The 18,586-nt window shown below is 33.7% G+C and overlaps 1 protein-coding gene and 1 long non-coding RNA gene across 3 annotated transcripts in view; one reads left to right on the forward strand and one right to left on the reverse strand.

Moving 5' to 3' along the window:
• LOC117224042 (uncharacterized) overlaps nt 1–18,586 on the reverse strand; it is a 260,485-nt gene that overhangs the window by 79,724 nt on the left and 162,175 nt on the right. The gene's annotated exons all lie outside the window — the stretch shown is intronic.
• LOC143260699 (uncharacterized) overlaps nt 9,549–18,586 on the forward strand; it is a 119,983-nt gene continuing 110,945 nt past the window's right edge. Inside the window, exons 1-3 of the long non-coding RNA XR_013034971.1 lie at nt 9,549–9,955; nt 10,032–10,209; nt 15,671–15,760. This is a non-coding gene — a long non-coding RNA (uncharacterized LOC143260699). The remainder of the gene's footprint in view (nt 9,956–10,031; nt 10,210–15,670; nt 15,761–18,586) is intronic.

Here is an 18,586-nt window from a genome sequence, read left to right on the forward strand (position 1 = left end):
GTGTGTGTGTGTGAGTATTACCTCTCATCAATCTTAAGTGAGATTACTTTCACAGAGAAATGAAAATACAGAGTTAGACGAACAAAAGTATAGGATTCGTTAAAAAATATGACGATTCTTAACTTCTTCATCACTTTTACATTAATCTGATTATGCTACTTGCATTAAAAAATTAAAGATAATGCTAGCGATATTTTCATTTTACGAATCTTTACCCCCACTCCGCTTCATCGACCGAAAAGTGGGCTGGAAAGTGTTCGTTCGAAAGGTGGCAATCCTAAATGCGAGTAAGATAAAATGAAATTTATTTCAAATAAAATCAATCAAGATTATTTATGTATCCTCTTATAGCAGGGACTACAATTGTTATGATCAATATGAACAAAGTCCTTGGATAACGAGAATTATTTTGAATTTTTTAACGATTTAAATAATTTGTCATTGTTACACAAATTGTGTCTAGTAACGATGTCTTTTTGTTCATTAAATCGCTTGCTTTATTATTATTGGTTATAAAGACTCTATTATAAAGATTTCGTGTGCTCTGTATGTAGCGTTTTAATTGAAGCACTGGCCGTACAACGAATACGCTGTAACCGGGCCTTTCGTATTCGGGATTAGAACACCCGACTAAAAGAATAGTTACTGCATTGTTATCATAACATAGTATTGCTATAAATCAAGAAAATCTAAAACAAATATATTTTCCTTAAAAACTTGAAATCTCTGATATTTCTTAGAATAAATAGCTATGTTGAATGTGATTTAATCGTAAATACTACTTCGATATATATTTATAGGGAAATTGTGCTGGTAAAGTTTACAATTATAAGAAGATTAAAGATATTTAATGTTATCAATACATTACTTTGTATCTATTAAAATTGTTAATGGCAGAAAGAACTTTCTATTTGTCATATATTTCTTGCAACTAATGCAGACAAGATTGATTTTGCATAGAGATCGGCAGTCTGATTATAACATTCGTTTGCAGTAAGAAATCCTGTTTTCCATGAAGCAAAGGATATTAGCCTATATTGGAGTTTAAAACTGTCGATACTGTCCAAAATCTTATATGTATTCCATCGATTCACGTATAGAAGTTAGGACAAATCAGGGCACGCTAGCATCAAGAGCAGTTCTTATCCAGTTCCTCGACGAACAATCGTAAGCGAGAGTTATTCGAGACGGAGATAGAGATCCAGCTCAAGAAACAAGGATAGGAAACTGCGTAGTCAGCGAGTTAGAAGTAAAACAGAGGAAGGACAATAGGGAAAGACGAATCCCGAAGGAAGATATGAGTCATTCGTACAGATTGCCGGAAAGTTCTTAACCTCTTTGGCAGATTAGTAGCACATTCCAAATCTCTTGTTTAACGTTTTCAATAATAGCAATATGTGAGTTAATTTATCAGGTAATAATCAAACTCTTTCCGCTGCATTCGAAGTTTTTGCTTCAAACACTATGTAAGGCTGCGGTTACAGTGGATGCGTATTCGTACGAACTGGCGTTCCGATGAATAAGCCAGAACTGTTCATTAGACGAACGCGACAAATGATGATTACAGTGATGCGTTTTCGTACGAACTAGCGTTCTGACTCTAATTCCATACACTACTTCACATACAAGATGATTTCTTCGAGCAGACGTTAGTCTTCTGTAGCATTCAATATGGCCGATTTTTACATCGACATCGACGAGTTTTACTTCTTGGAGAGTCTGTTTTTAAACATTTTATTTTTAAGTGATTTATTAACCCTTAAATGCATGAATTAATGAATTTTATTTGAAAAATAGGGTTATAATTTTTCAAATGAGTGGAAATCGGGAAAAATATTAAAAAAAATTATAAGTCATATCTTATAGGGTTTTTATTGAAAAATATTAATGATTCATTATTGGGACTCTATGCATTTAAGGGTTAAGCGATAAAATCGCGCAAATGAATAAACTATTTCTATTATGGTCAATATATGGGGAATTTTACAATTTATTTGAAGAACTTAAGAAACAACCAGATAAGTTTCACAAGTACTGCAGAATGTTTATCCAGACACTTTATTATCTCTTAAATGGAATTAAAGGTGGGATTTTAAGACCCGCGATTATACATTAAGGTGGAAAATGTTTTCATTTTCATGATATTCGAATTAATACCAATAATGATCAATAATAAATTTAATACTGGTAACTAAAAATTATATAAAATTTACAGAACTAGTACTCTGTTCTCGCATTTCCTCATCGTAAAATATCTGTTGTAATTTCATTCTTACTATTAATTTTCTCTCTCTGGCTCTCTCTTTCAAATGAAATTTAAATTGAATTAAATAAAAATCTTTAAATTAAATTCTATATTGCCCGAAGTGAAAATTTCATAATGTAATGTAGAGATAGTACATTTTAAAGAATTATTCTATTTATTGCCTAGAGTGGCGAACACAAAATACAATACGATATACAATACAATATAATATAATATAATATAATATAATATAATATAATATAATATAATATAATATAATATAATATAATATAATATAATATAATATAATATAATATAATATAATATAATATAATATAATATAATATAATATAATATAATATAATATAATATAATATAATATAATATAATATAATATAATATAATATAATATAAATACAATACAAAATACAGAAAGAATAAGTCCGTATAATTAGTTTCGTAGTCTCATTCTGAAATCGTAAACCTTATTCATAAGCCGTTCAATACGTTATAATTTCATGTCGCCATAATCGTAGCCGTGTTCGTATCATGATTTGCGTGCCAACGTTCGTCGCGTTCTGCCGCGCGCTCTGTGAACGCGTCCTTTCATTGGCGCGGTGGCCTAATGTTACGAATCTTCTTTCAAATTTGTTCGTATCGTTCGACCAGAGTCTAAGGGCTCTTTCACACGGTGATTCGCTTCTCCCACTCTTCCTACCGAGACGCCAGGGATGCCCGTACGCCGTCAATTGTCCGTCAGCCGGATTCGCTGAATCGATGATCGATTCGTCGCCTGGTGATTTCTTTGAAATCGTGACGGCTGAGGAATAATCGAGCCGTTTATTTTGAAAGTGGCATAAGTCACTTTGTTTTTAAGTCGATATATTTAAGGGTTTGCGTTTTAACATGTTTAAAAATATGGATGCTAACTTTCGAGAAGATTTACTTGTATTTGTTATCTCAGGATACTGATATTTTTCTCAGTATAAATAATTTCGTATAAACATTAAAAAATCACCACTTTTCATTACGGTAAAGTGACTGAAGCTACTTTCAAAATAAATAGTTTAGAAAAATGACTGACATATATTAATTTTGTCCGAAGTGATGTTACTGAAGTGATGTTTTGAAAGGACAGTAATTTACTAAAATTGTTGAATAAATTACATATATAATAATAATTTATACCATGAACATATTTAATATAAAGATTTGATTTAAGTATTTTTTATTTTAATATTCATAAAATACAAAAATAATTAGTACATTTTGAAACATAAGTATAAGTAATTTATATGAAAATACATCAATTCAATTTAATTTTCGTCATGAATAGGGGTGATTAAGTCCTCGGAAATCGTGTTTTGTTTCAAATTTTTAAAATAACTGTGGTATATTGGGGGTATATAATTAAGCAAGTCCATCATGTCTTTGTATTTTGCTGAAGAAACAGGACGAGATCCAGCGTATAACGGATCCATTTCTATTATATTATTATATTATTATTATCACTATAATATAATTTACAAAACTGCACTATTCTTTCGCACTTATAAAAATAAGTCCAGTGATCACAACTTTTCTAAGAATGCTGAAAATAATTCAAAACAATACTTCACACACACTTATCACACGTTTCTATTTCTTTTACACTAAGCCCCGCAATTAATTTCCTGAGTACAGCGACTTACGCCACTTTCAAAATAAACATATTTGTTATACCGTTAATTAGCAAAACTTCTCTCGAACAAATCTCAATAGTTCTCAACTTATTGATTGCAAATTTTTTTAAAATGAAAAGATACCGTTCAATTGTAATTACTGTGACCATTAACTCGATTTTTTTGAAAAAGTGACTTATGCCACTTTCAAAATAAACGGCTCAATTGACGGCATAGGGGCATCCCTGACGTCTCGGCGGGAAGAGTGGGAGAAGCGAGCGGGCACTTGTAGGCGAGACGGCGGAGAGTTTGACAAATGTAAATCGCGATTCTGTATCGCACGAGAATCGCTGTCTGAACGATCCTATTGAATTGCATGAGCGGTCGGTATCATCAAAAAACGGATCGCCATGTGAAAGAGGCCTAACGCCCGCCGATCGTCCTACCGGCTTCGTGACCTAAACACCACGGTATTCACGCACGCACGCACACGTCCGTCGTGTGGGGTCAACGCACGCAGGAGAGTCCGCGAGCACCGATCAGCTGTTATGATTTCGGAGGTCGTTCTGAAATCGTAAGTAGCTCGCGGATCCTCCGGCCGTTAACCCTCGGTTCCAACAGTAATAGGAACTGTATATTCTTATACGATATCTGTGAAAGAGATGCGAGGAAATGGTAGTAGAAAATAATACGAACGTGAATAGCAATTGTGCATATCTGTGGAATAATTTACGATCGAGAGTCAATCAAAATTTGCAAATAAGGTTTCCATATAAATATGGAATTTTATAAATAATTAATTTATAAAATTATTATATTATTATATATAATTATAAAATTATTATATTATTATATATAATTATAAAATTATTATATTATTATATATAATTATAAAATTATAATTATTATATAAATTATAAAATTATTTTACAAATAAAATAATGTTTTGATAAGAATAAATATTGATATAATATAAATGAATGCTATCAAATAAAAATTTTTAATTTGAATTTTGAGCTCAATTATCAGCTGTAAACTTTGCCTCGAAGATTTGTAGAGCTGAAAAGTCTCGAGCAGGGTAGCCACGAAAAAGCGAGGTTTCTCGTATCGCACCGCAACCCCCCCCCCCCCCCCAAATCCACGACGAATTATCTCTCACTGTACATTATGACCCTTGTCAACCGCATTTGCAGGCTGAAAATTTCAGCTATATATGTATAGGTACAGACTTTGCCTCGACGATTTGTCGAGCTGGAAAGTCTGGAACTGATGCGGCAACATTGTATATTGATTTTTAAAGCCGACAACTCAGTAAAACAGAAACGAAATTTCTGTGTTGCAGTCTTACGTAGTTCACTAGCTGTCTGTCCTGTTTAGGCAGAGGGCGCGAGGAAACATCTCGTTTTTAGCGATGTTGGTATTTCAGAACATGTGACACGGAATCACAAACGAATTATGTCCCCTTACAATTTTCGTGTCGCCTTTTGCGTTACCGATAGTTCACGAATTTAGATACGTTAACAAAAGGTTGAGCCATATTATTTCTGCTACTTATTATAATTAGCGACGGTACATATATAACAATAGCTTTATACATTTTTTTTGTAGATTATTATTTATAACATTAATAAATTTATAAGCTTTACAGAGCTAGCATTCTTTTTAGGACTTGGCGAATAACAGTCCACATTTTAAAAATTGTTATTTTTATATATCTTTCAGTTTGTGATACCATCTTTTTGTAGTGATAAACACGTTTAGTAGTATTATTTATTATTGGAAACATGTACAGAGGGCAAAGGTTATTTAGAGGGTAATTCTACTTCTTTAAATACAAACCTATATTTTTATTTACAGCTTTTTTTTTTTTTTTTTTTTTTTTTATTGTACATGAAAGAAAAGCAAACCTTTATCTTACAAGGTTATTAAAAAAAATGAAAAATTTGTTTACTTATAAAACTTCTTTATTTTTGTTATGACTGAATGTTGATAAATCAATAACAATTGCACTCTTTCACTTGGCTTTTATACTACATAAAGAATCGCAGTGTTTATGTTTCGGAAATATAAACGACTAGTGTGTAAAATGTGTTGTTTTTTAAATATATTTAGATACAAAGTTTTCAAAAGAACATTCTGTATATTCAGATTGTATAGGCGTTTTATTAATTTTTATATACATTATATTAACCTCTAGACACATCTATGACATATCCTCTAGAGTTCTTATTTTTCTTCAATTATACGTACATTCAACTATGATAATTTTCGTGTACGGAAACAAATGCAATATATAAACAAGTACAATCTATCATATTCATCGAACTCGAGAGTCTTCAACTCCATCACAATAACAGAACGGATTTATGCCATGTTTAGGCTCATATTCATCGGGAAAATATCTCCAATCGATTTGTGTTAATACAATTATCCTAACGGAAATAATAAATAAAATCGGATTTGTTTAATATACCGCCTATATATATCGCCTTCGAAACTGAGAGCCTCGAGCCATGATTAGTACGATCGGGAAAATAAGTTACGCAAGGAGTGGGGGCTGGGCGACGCATGCGCGGGAATCCCACACAGCGGCGTGGCGCGTCTGCCGTGTGAACGTTATAATTCTGAACTACGATTAGACAGAGACCTTACGTCGCGTCGCGATCTGCGCGTCAAGTTACGATCATGCGTAACTTATTTTCTTGATTACGTTGGTCACGATTAACGACTATAACCAAATATGTAATGTGTATCTCTCGGAGACAACATTACAAGTAGCTTACTACTGTTTGTTAGTGACGATAAGATTATTGTTATACTTGACAAATTTGTTTGTTGACATTTTTGTTTTTTTTACTTAAAAGAAGTAAAAACACGCCATAAATCGGATGAAATGAATTACGTGAATATTTCCACGTTTCATGCGAAGTTCACCAACCAACTTAACTTACAGCTTAATTTACAGCTTATATTTTAAATTTATGTAATTTTCAATACATGCATGTACGAATATAGAAAGCCATAAACGCATTAATAATTACGACGTCGCAATTGTTTATGGCTTTCTTAATATCTTTTTTCGTACCAAGAAATAGTACCTTCTGTATCAAAATGAGATGTTTATTGCATAAAGCTTATTATAAGAAGTTATGTGGCTATGAGAAAATTTGTTAACATCATTTATAAATTGAAAATATTTAAAACCATATCTTTGTTCTATAGATCCCTTGGACTAACAAATTTATTTCAAAATTTTTAATAATTTAAAACGTATAAAAACTTAAATATGGACTTTTGAACTAATTAACGAATCATATAATTCTTTAATAAAAGTATCTCGGATGAAAAATGTTGTAGTTTAGATTCCGTTTCTGTATTACTTAGAATCTGTACGAATCGCTTCAACGCTTTCGTCATAGGCATCGATACATTTTCGTAAAACCATTACGCGGTAACAATGTACTTTTAAAGAAGCTGGCAACACTGTCAATTTAACCACCTCAGATGCACACTATTGTCTGTTGCAGTCAGATATAGTTCACTAGTTGACCGTTCCATTTAGGTTAGGCTATCGTACCAAGTTCAGGTTCAGGTTTGCTTTATCTAAAGTGCCAGGAGCCTCCTACTCCTTTTACACTATTATTTTTTCAATTTATAATTTTCTTTAGAATCTCATCACTTTAGTTTTCCCCCTATATACAATTACAGTGTTACAATTTTTCATCACAACATAACATATCATTAAGGGAGAAATGTCATATTTTTGTATTCTTATCCTTTATTTTTGTACGATAGTTTAAGACAAGGAGTATGATATGTTATGTTGTGATGAAATGCGATACAAACTACAGACTCTCTTGTAACATTATCTTCTTGTGTAATCATAAAACCATTCTATTATAATCTATATCCTTTTACCTATTGTACCAGCATTTTTTACAGAGTCGGTAATTCAGATCCTGAGACAGAAAAAAAGCATTGTATGCAATGTCTGTACAGGTCCTAAGTTTATGTCCAAATATGTACTGTGGTACCACAGCATTTTCTATGGAGTCGGTAATTCAGACCTCGAGACAGAAAAAAGCATTGATTACAGTGTTCGCAGAGTTCTTATGTAGTTCAGAATATAAAAGACATTGTCTCAGGGTCTGAATTACCGACTCTGTAGAAAATGCTATGGTACGATAGCGTACTCTATCGAAATGGAGCGGTCAGCTAGTGAACTACATCTGACTGCAACATAGAAAGTAGTACGTATGAGGTGGTTAAATTTACAGCATTGCCAGTTTTTAAAAGTACACTGTTGCCGCGTTGTATCTCTACGAAAACCATCGATACTTGCGACGACAGCGTTCAAGCGATTTCTTCCTCGTTTGTTGGTGATCGTAAGTAATACAGAAACGGATTCTAAATATCTTTTATTTGAGATACTTTCATTAAAAAATTATGAGGCTGTTCGTTGATTTGTTCACAAAAGTTGATTTTTAATTTTTTTACATATTAAATTGTTAAAAATTTAGAAATTTTTAATTCAGGCTATTTAAATATATTAGTTTGAGGGATATATAGAGCATAAGTAATGTTTTCAATATTTAAATATAAATAACTTTATATCGACATATTTTATAATGTTTATGCAACGAACGTGTCGTTTTAATACGGAAAATATAGTTTTGGTACGAAAATATTAAGAAAGGCATGAACAATTGCGACGTTGCAAATTAAAATATATCGTCGCAACCGTCAAAAGTCATAAATAAGTCAATCTCGTTGGCGATCTGCGAATGAAACGTTTTAATGCTAGCTGTAGTCCTTTCTATCCGATTTATGACATGTTGAAATTTCTCTTAATCTGAAAAGTATTAACAATAATTTTATTGTTATTAGCAAGCAATAGTAAATCGCGTACAATGTTGTCTTCGAGAGGCACACCAATGAGAGGTGAGATCAGCTTGTTCGGGGCGACCGAGCTAATGGGCGGAGCTTGGCCTGGCCATGCTCCAGCCGAGCTCGCCTCTCATTGGTCAGTGTTTCTTGTTAATAACTCGTAAACAAAACCGTGGATTGCATTTTCGTTAAGGATTAATCGCATTTCGTCAAGTTACTTTAAATCACTCCAGGAACCCCTCATTTCCCGGAAATAGCATAATTTTGGGACACCCTGTATAAGGATTGCATCGTGTTGGATTCCTAAACATATGTCAAGGATCTCAGTTATGTTGAGAAATTAATGCTGTTTGAAGTTCATTTTTTTTTTAGTGCGAGTTCGCGTTATGTTTACATACGAAACGGCGAAATACTGCCTTCTGATAGTTACTGGAATAATTTCTCAAAGCTCACTATCCGATAGAACTCTCAGATCCGTATCCACTGAAGATGGGCCTATCTATGGTTGCTCTATGCCAATTCTCTCGCGTCAGTTCCTTTTAAGCTGCGGACGAAATTATTCTTGATTATGATTCGTGATTCGTGATTTTGTTTTAAACTCGTTTTCTCTGTTTTGGCGTCTCTGTATTTTTTAAGAGTCTGCATTTTCATTCTTCTCGCATACAATCACATGTTTTACGTTACTTGTAGTTTCTTTCTGAAATTTTTGGCATCCTTTAAACTCGGGGGGGGGGGGTAAAAAAGGTATTTTCTCAATTATCTCGGAAACTGATAGAGATAATTTGTTCAGTTAAAAACATGTTAAATATTCCGAAGTATTTTATTGTCAACAGAATTTTTCTCATTGTTCCAGAGACCAAAAAGTAGCCGAAGTTACTACTATAATTACCGAGGAGCACACACTTTTATTCATACGCTCTATCTATTTTCTATTGTATTATTTATGCTTCAAGAAGGGGTTACTTAATTGAGCGGTGTTTCGTAATAGGTACCTTTACCGTAAATAAAATGATTAACCGTGCTAACTGCATAAACGCAAAAACATATACAGGGTGTTCCGTTTCAAGTAATGTTACAAATCCTAACCTTACCCTGCTTCGAGGGGGACATCTTATGGTGGTGGCAAATTTTTGCTGGGTCGACGTGCTTCTGAGATTTCAAGGTGACCTTGCTTCTTTTTTTAATGGAGTTGTATATTATTTTATGTAAGCAAGGTTATCATTTAATGCTATTTAAAGTTTACCCTTTTTAGTGCGATCTCGCGTTATGTTTACATACGAAACGACGAAATACTGCACGAAGATGGAACATTTGGGACGTTTAACGAAGATTTAAACTAAGGTCACTTTGAAATCTCGGAAACACGTTCAACCAGCAAAAATTGCGACCGTTATAAGATGTCCCCATCAAAACGGGGTAAGGTTTGTTTGAAACTTTTCTTTTGCAAAGGAACTATAGTTTAGGAGATACATAGTTGAGCGCGTTACTTCAAATGAAATACCCTGTATAATTGAACAATCCTTAAGAAGTCTAAAATTATTGTTGGTAGCATATTCTACAATAATTATTTGTACTAACCTTTATAGGTGGTAATATTTTACAATTTTTATTTTGTTTATATATATATATATATATATAAACAAAATAAAAATTGTAAAATATTACCACCTATAAAGGTTAGTACAAATAATAATATATATATATACGTGAAGAAAAACAAAATAAAAATTATACCAAAATTATACCAAAATATATTACCATCTTTTTGTATTAAACTGTTTTTTCTCGCGAATAAATGAATAAATAAATAAATACATAAAATGGAGTGGAAATTAGTATAAAATATTCAGATCCTTGAATTCTCGAAGTCCTCGAGGAACCCGGCACTTTTAATATCCCCGATATTTGTATGATTTTCGATACTATTAGAATCTCAAATATTCTCGGGAATCTCGACATAATCTGAAATCCGCCGTGATCCGACATTTTCGAGCTCTTGCACAGCTGCACTTACAGTACTGTCTTTTAGAGGAATTTGCAGCAACGTTCCGTATTCGAGTGTGTTACGTCCTACTCTGATTAGATTTCTTCTTCTTCTTCTTCTTCTTCTTATTATTATTATTTCTGTTATTATTATTACTGCTATTGTTGTCACATCGCTTAATATTGTTAATGCTATATTGTTAATGTTATATCGCACTAACGCCATTCCATTATCTTCTTATCGATCATCCCGAAATCTTCTGTAAGCCATGATTTCACCCTTGACTCGTCCTCACACTCTGCCTCATCCTCGACCTCTGTTCTTGCCGTATCATACCTGATCCTTTGCCTCGCCACGTCATCTTCGAAACTCTGACTTTACCATACTAACCCTTATGTCTTCCTAAACCCCTACCACTCAAATAGGAACCTATATATGCATACATCAACTTTCCCCCAGCTCAGAGCCCTTCAAAACCTGCACCGGTGCAGTTTCGTTCAAAACGTGCGTCTAACGAGATATCGATCCTTACATCTGTTCGCATCATCAACACGCTCAGAAATAATGACTAAAGTAATTACTAGATATTATTACTAAATAATTACTAAAAGGAAGTTTAATCCAGAACGAGTCTTGGTAAATTCTCCGATCAGAACAAGAACCCTCACATTTCTCGGGAAAGTCTTCCATTGCGTCGTGGCGACATAACAGAGTGCGATGATCTTTTTATGCAGCCATCACTTTTCAATGGAAATATCCGAATCACACAGCCTGAAAAATTCGATTCTTAACCCTTTGCACTCCGCTCTCGTGGGACATCGTAATTCTAGCATATCACTCGGATGTCCCCTCTCGTGGGACATTAAAGTTTATTAGTGATTACGGGGAATTGAGTTATTTCAGCGCAACTTTTTCAGACATGCATGTTTCCCTGAAGTTTTCTCTTGAAATGGCACAAGAAATCAAATCAAAATATAGTAAAATTACTAAGATATATACAAGAAATGTCAGCGAATTTTGACGAGAACGTGAGAGGCGTGCTCACGACGATCCTAGCACTTCAAAGGCGCCATTTGAAAAGAGCGATAAGGCAAGTTTGTAGAAGAAAGGTCGGTATGCGAACATAGCACGCACTGTATAGTGAGATTTATAATCATAAAATCTGGAGGAAAAGATTTTCAAAGCTGAACTCAGTCTGGTTTGAAGCGTCCAGCGGTATAGATAGATCCAACGAGTGAGAAAATCGGAAAAGTGATTCTTCTCTTGGTAAATAAATTGTTTGGTAAAAGTTTTTTTGGTAAATATCATCTTGTGAGTTAGTAATAACAATTAGAAATTTTCAACCTATGTATTTATTCATATTTTTTATTAGAACGTAATACTATAATATACTATATTATATTATATTATAATATAATACTATACTGTATTATACTATATTATAACATAATACTATACTATACTATATTATTTTATAATATAATACCATACTATATTATTATACTATATTATAATATAATACTATACTATACTATATTATTTTATAATATAATACCATACTATATTATTATACTATATTATAATATAATACTATACTATACTATATTATAATACTATACTATACTATATTATAACATAATACTATACTATACTATATTATATTATAATATAATTCTATACTATATTATACTATATTACATTACGCAAATATTATAATACGCAAAACGTTCAAACACGAATGAGTCTCATGACACAAGTAGTAGTGAAGATGAGCTCCAGATAGACGTTTATACAGATATGTTAGAAATGTTACACAGAAATGTTACTACAGATATGTAGAAGGTTTTCTTCTACAGTTAGTCTATCGTTTTGACAGCAGTGATAGTGATATCGTCCAAGCAACAAGGCGACGAGAGAAAGAGTTCGCATAGATAGCGATTACAACAACAAAATAAAATTATAAAACAAACAATAACAAAATTATAAAAAATAAGATATTGACTTTTTTGCAAATTTCTCGATTTCAGCCAAATTCATATAAGTCCAATATCATTATAATATGTTAGTTAGTTCCAAAACCATGCTAAATAATACGAGGATCTGTAAATGCCCGTTTCTGCCAAAAAGTGGCGCTGAGTAGCTGGTAGCCAACGTCCAGAATGGTTCGGAGTGCTAAAAGTTAAAATCGAACCAGCAAAGTCGATCAACGCAAGATCGTATATTCACACTCGGCAAGACTGAGTCAACCTACACTTTTCACTGTGGCGACCGGTTTTCATAGAAGGAGATGCCCAGCCTCTTGAAACTCGTCCTAGCCATGGAAGGTGTTCAAATCAGTCGCGAAACTGCGTCTATCTAATTTTAAGGCGAACACAATTGCGTCTGATTGAACGTTCACAGATAAGAACGGTTCATCTTTTGCCGGTGACAGCTACGAAAGAGAGTCTTTGGCCCCTTTCACGTAGAATATCTTTCCCTCCAGGAGGCTGGGTTCAAGGTTTTTGCTTGGGTTTTTTTTCCGGTTAGGGGAGGGTACCATGCTTTCGACAGAAGGCGTCGGTTATGTACATTCGATGACGAAGTGATACGGGAGTGGGGTTGTTGGATACGAACAACCCTCTGGATCAGCGTCAAGAAGAAGGATTATTACGTGATATATCGATGACAACACTGACGGCAATATGACGGTGTATTTTATACAGTGTATTTAACAAGATAACCTAGGATTTGTTTCTATAAGAATTTTTTTTCTTTTTTTTTTTTTTATTTATTAGAAATCAGCAATCAGAATACAAATTCTATGGGCCGATGTGATCGCTGGGGACTTGATGTATAGTCCGTTAATAACATGGTGAGGGCTTTCCCAATGAAAAGTCCTCCTGAACCTCATTTAAGGTCGATTGGCCATCTTCTTTTTAATCTCCTGCTGTATTGTTGTTGTATGAGTGGCATAATTAGTGGATTTGTGTGTTCGCTTAATTTAGTGAAGTGCTTCCTACTTCTTTCGTGGAAGGTGTCAATGACGAAGGGAATACCAAGATCATTATGAATTGTTTCATTGGTAACGTACCAAGGGGCGTTAATAATTGTGCGAAGTGCCTTGGATTGTGTTCTTTGGATGATGGCTATGTTGGTTTTGCTGGCACTTCCCCAGAGTTCTAGTCCATAGGTCCATATTGGTATGATAATGTAAACTGTATATAATAGGTACCGCGATACATCATCACCGGTACCATTAGATACACATCGTGCCCTGACTGTTTGGGGATCCCAGCGTCACGTATACAATGTGAAACGCGACAAATAAAACGTCTCTGATTGGTGGATAAGACGAACCCAAGAAGGGTATAAAAGAAGCGTTTTTTCTTACCGGACTCTCAGTAGAGTTTGGTCGCTCGATCGTTTTCGTCCATATACCTTCTCTCAATAAAGGAATAAAATAAAGTCTTTTTAAGAAAAGAATTAGAATCATATTCATTTTCATTCCATAATCCCATGCACAAATGAAAGAGAACTGAATTTCGCCGGTCTAAACAATTTTATTTTGAAGAAAGCGAATTTTTATGGGAATGCGGTCGGACAAAATAATAGCACATTTAACTAAACATTATGTATACCAGTAAATCAACGAACGATATTTAATGCTTAATATTTTGTGGCTTCTCCTTTACATCTATTACCAGTCATCATTATCTTTGGCAATGATTTATAGAGTTCTTTTTAAAATAGCATTTTGTTCCAATTGCTCTCACTCACCTTGAATTTATATTTTTCCATTCGGCAATATTTTGAAATTGACTGTCATTTGCGTATGCTGCTTGGTTAAGATTTCCACAACAATTTTTGAATCACCCTGTATGCTAGCAAACGTTTCAAACTCGATTTCCTCGAAAACTAAATTCCAAAATAGAAAAGTTATTCTATATTTTCATCGCCCAGTGCCTGTATATACATATTTTCACGGATCCCTTTTATTTTTCAGGACGATAATGCCGCAGCATAGAGTAGATGTTCCACTTTCCGTGCCTGTTACCAATTTCTGTGCCCTCACATTAAAAAGTATAGGAAAAAGAAAAGGTTTATATACAAATTGATGATCTATGTTTTTTGTTACGTTTACTTGTCAACATGTAGGATACAGGGAGAGTTTCTATACGATTTTAATTCGGAGGTATGGGAATTGGTAATAGGCACGGAAACTGGATCTGTCGAAAAAAGATTGCATTTTGGATTGGTTAGCGAGGTCGTATCGTTGAAAATTGTTGTGGAAATCTTAATCGAGCTGCATATGCAAATGACAGACAATTTCAAAACATTGCCGAATGGAAAAAAAAATGTATTCAAAATGAGTGCGAGCAATTGAAGCAAAAACCTATTAAAAATCTCTAAAAATCCTTTCCCAAGGTAATGATGATTGTTAATAAATGTAAAGGAGGAACCACAAAATATCAAGCATTACATTAAATATCATTCGTTGATTACTGGTGTACATCATTTTTAATTAAATGCACTATCATTTTGTTCGACTGTATATTTCCATAAAAATTGTTTTTCTTCACCGGCGAAATTCAATTCTATTTCATTTGTATGCGTTTCTAATGATACAGTAATTTCTCTCCAATTGCCCCTCAGCTTGTAAGCGAAAATTTAAAATTTGAGAAAAGGAGATACGATTATTTGAGCCTCGCGGCTAGTTTTTATAGTCGTTGACAATTGGCAACTATAAAAACAAGCTGCGACGCTTGAATAATAGCTGATACGCTCGTATCTCCTCTTCCCAAATAGTTCATCCTTGTTTGCAAGATGAGAGAAAATCGGAGAAAATTTACTGTATTTTGCAAATTCGTATAAACACGAAACCTTGTATTGACATAACTTATATTGTGAGTGCAGTGAAAGATCAGCTGTACGTTGTACGAGGTCAGTGCCTTTCGACATCGTGAGTCACAATTCCAGCCAGCAAATGCATCCTCAACTAAATGGGTGAGTTTCTTATTGATAATATTTTTCATATTTCTATAATAAACAAATCTTTTACGTCCCTTAACGCGATTATTTATTATTAAATCAGCTTTGCAAATCATTCGTTGAATTCTGTTCGGACACGGAATTATTTAAATTAAAATATCATTTACGAACTTTGTTAATCTTCACTGTACACCTTGCATAAAAATTTCATATGGTATACATGAGATGTCATGCACACCAGAAAATTAAAACGGCCGTCACGATTAAACTACATATTATTTCGGGTCCGAAAAATTAGTGAATATTCTTCGGACGTTCTAAAATAAAGGTGAACAGTGTTTTTCTTAAAAATATCAGTTACGTAGTAAAACAAATCCGCGCGCGCGCGCGCGGAAAGTTCTCGCTTCGTGACTTGTTCAATACTTCGAACGCGGCTCGAGTCCGCCCCGACCTTCTGTCAAAGGTCGAACTTCGAACTTCGCACCGTCACCTCTCATTGGTCAGTGTTTTTCGTTAATAACTCGTAAACAAAGTCGCGGATTGCATTGCCGCAAATGAAAAAGTTACTTCAAATAACCTCAGCTAACCCTCATTTTCGGCTGTTAAAATAATTGTGGAATACCGTGTATAAATAGAAACGCCGATTATTTGTCGTAGATACAGCGAGTATAGCTAATGTTTGTATACTTTTTAAAACGCGATAAATTTTTTTAAATTCGACCAAACCACTTGACCTTCATATCCTGACAAAAAAGCAAAGTAATATAAAACTGATTAGAACACTACGTGTTCCTCTGGAGGCCATGCAGCATCTATCTGAAACATTTTATCGTACAACAAATATTTTATGAGTTATTTGAGGTCGTCATGTTACGAGACTCATCCTGTATACAAAAGCATCAGCAGTCTCTTATAATCGTTTCTATGTTTTAAATCGCGCCAACTCATTTCTACTATAAGTATTGGGTTGGCAACTAAATAATTGCCGATTTCAGTTATAGATGTCTCTCACTCCCATTTTTATGATATCCGTAAATGTTATATTATAAAATTATTATTATTATTATTATGTTATTTTTTATTATCCGTGAGTGTTAGCAACTGGACAAATTGAATGCAGCGGTCAAGGAAAAGCGACCAGAATTGGTCAATCGTAATTCGACTTCATTCATAATATTTTCAATCCAATAGAATTCAATATTTTCATCCAAAACAGAATCAAAATCTACAGATTGTGTATTTCCTGATAAATTGTTCTTAAATTGCTCTTCAAACCAATTTACTTTTTCTTCGTTCAGAAAATCATACCAGCTTCTAACGTTTTGTAGCTTTCCTGATTTTATGATTTGCTTTGGTGCGATTGGAATCCGCATTGCGAAATCAGCTGGAAATATGTTGCACCTTGAAGATAATGAAAATTATTCATAGCTTTCACTATACGATGAACTAATAAGAATATTGCCGTAAATTGAATATTTAATATGGTAGTATTTTTGTATCATAAAGCACGCATGCCCTTTGCCGTAGGTTTCTTCTGATAAAAAGAAGTTAAAGATTTACCTCTGTCCACTTGAATTTTCATATGACATCGTTTTTAAGTATCCTGTTGACGAAGTTTTCTTCGATCAAGTGTTTGTAGATCTTCGTGAAGTTGGATCACTGTCGAAGTTTGAACTTGAAGACGCCATTTCTCCGATTTCTAGCACAAATTTTCGTTCACAATGCACAAAATGATACCAGAAGATGTTTACTAAACAAAACGGATTGCTGTTACCAAAGATTCGTGTTTGTCAGACGCAGCGGTACGAAATACGACGATCAATCTTATTCGTGAACGTCGCACGTCGATACAAAATTTGCCGTAACTTCGCCAATTTTAGAGATATTGCAATCAAATTTGCTGGATATATTTGGAATGGAATGGAAAATCCATTTATACATCTTACGCAAGAAGAACTTGACATCTTTCAGATAGCTGTACATACCCTATTTCTATTGGGTTGGCAACTAAGTAATTGCCGATTTCAGTTATAGATGTCTCTCACTCCCATTTTTATGATATCCGTAAATGTTATATTATAAAATTATAGTTATTATTATTATGTTATTTTTTATTATCCGTGAATGTTAGCAACTGGACAAATTGAATGCAGCGGTCAAGGAAAAGCGACCAGAATTGGTCGATCGTAAAGGTGTCATTTTCCAGCAGGACAATGCTAGGCCGCACACGTCTTTGTCCACTCGGCAAAAATTGATGGATATTGGTTGGGAATTGATGTTACACCCACCATATAGCCCTGATCTCGCGCCATCGCGATAAATTTTTTTAAATTCGACCAAACCACTTGAATCTTTTTGAGATTGTAGAGGAACTGGTTTTCTAGACAGTAAGTAAAAATATTTTGCAATAATCACACAAGGTTGGGAAGGAAAAGAATGTTTCTTCAACTCTTTTGTCTGAGACCATAATTAATCGTCCGTCTACTGTGCCGGAGTCACGGCGAGCAAGATTGGGGAGGACCGCAAATATGATAGTAGAATATCGGCGTAAGTCAGAAATTACTCCGTCACAGTAAGCTGCGATTCTGTGCACGGTGAGTTAAACGATACATTTTATAGACCTTATTATATTAAATTATATTGTTATGAGCTAAAAGTAAAATTGAAAATAGGAAAAGTCAGTTTTTCACGATTTTCGACAAATAACTGCAACAAGATTTCAACATCTTTCAGTGCCTGTAAATGATAAGAACGTTAATAGATTTCGATAAAATTATTAGTAATTAGTAATTTCAATTTCGAATTACACACAGCGATACGTTTAAATTTTTGTTATACAAT

Source organism: Megalopta genalis, chromosome 16 (genome assembly GCF_051020955.1).
Source record: "Megalopta genalis isolate 19385.01 chromosome 16, iyMegGena1_principal, whole genome shotgun sequence".
NCBI classification, from domain to species: domain Eukaryota; kingdom Metazoa; phylum Arthropoda; class Insecta; order Hymenoptera; family Halictidae; genus Megalopta; species Megalopta genalis.